The following is a 1069-nucleotide window of genomic DNA, read 5'->3' as shown; positions in this document are numbered from 1 at the left end:
ACATATGGTACAGATATAATTATATACGGTGCAGATGTAATAATAATGTAATGCAGATATGTGTATATATATATCATTTGTAAATAATATGGAATTCTAGTTAATGATTCAAATACTAAAGGCTGATTCATATCAAATGATTAAAATGTTTTTAAAAAGAGTGAAATAATGCCATTTGCAGCTACATGGATGGACCTAGAGATTATCATACTAAGAGAAGTCAGAAAAAGAAAGACAAATACCATATGATATCACTTATATGTAGAATTTCAAATATGACACAGATGAACTTATCCACAAAACAGAAACAGACTCACAGACATAGAGAACAGGCTTGTGGTTGCCAAGGGGAAGGGGGGGAGGGGAGGGAACGATTGGGAGCTTGGGATTAGCAGATGCAAACTATTATATATAGAACAGATAAACAACAAGGTCCTACTGTGTAGCACAGGGAACTGTATTCAATATCCTGTGATAAACCACAATGGAAAAGAATATGAAAAAGAATATATATATGCATAACTGAGTCACTTTGCTGTACAGCAGAAATTAACACGTAATAAATCAACTATACCTCAATAAAATTTTTTAAAATGATTCAAATGTTGAAGGGTGAAATGGATGGACAGCTGCAGCTTACTTTGAAATGTATCAAAAAGTAAGATGGCAGAATGGATGGATAGAGGGATGGCTGGATGGAGATGTGATAAAGCAAATACAGCAAAATGCTAGAAGTTGTAGAATTTGGTGGTGGGTAGAGGGCATTAGCTATACAATCCAATTTTTTGTATGCTTGAAAATTTTCATAATAAACTGTTGAGAGGGTAAGGAAGAAATAAATGAAAGAGGAAGCTTGAGTAGACCAGCACTGACCATACGACTTCACTCGAGGTGTGGGATTAATTCAGGTTCAAAAAGACAGCCCCCGCCACCCCCCCAACTCCTGAGTTATTAAATGAATAAAAAAAAGTCTGCCACCCAACCCTGGTGACTATTTGCAGTTACTCCTGGGCCGTGGACCATTCACCGAGATGGAGAAGTCCTTATGAGGCTTTCAAACCACAGGCCA

This window comes from Eubalaena glacialis, chromosome 4, assembly GCF_028564815.1.
Source record: "Eubalaena glacialis isolate mEubGla1 chromosome 4, mEubGla1.1.hap2.+ XY, whole genome shotgun sequence".
NCBI lineage: Eukaryota > Metazoa > Chordata > Mammalia > Artiodactyla > Balaenidae > Eubalaena > Eubalaena glacialis.
The sequence above is the reverse complement of the archived record's forward strand: the minus strand, read 5'-3'. Positions refer to the sequence as shown.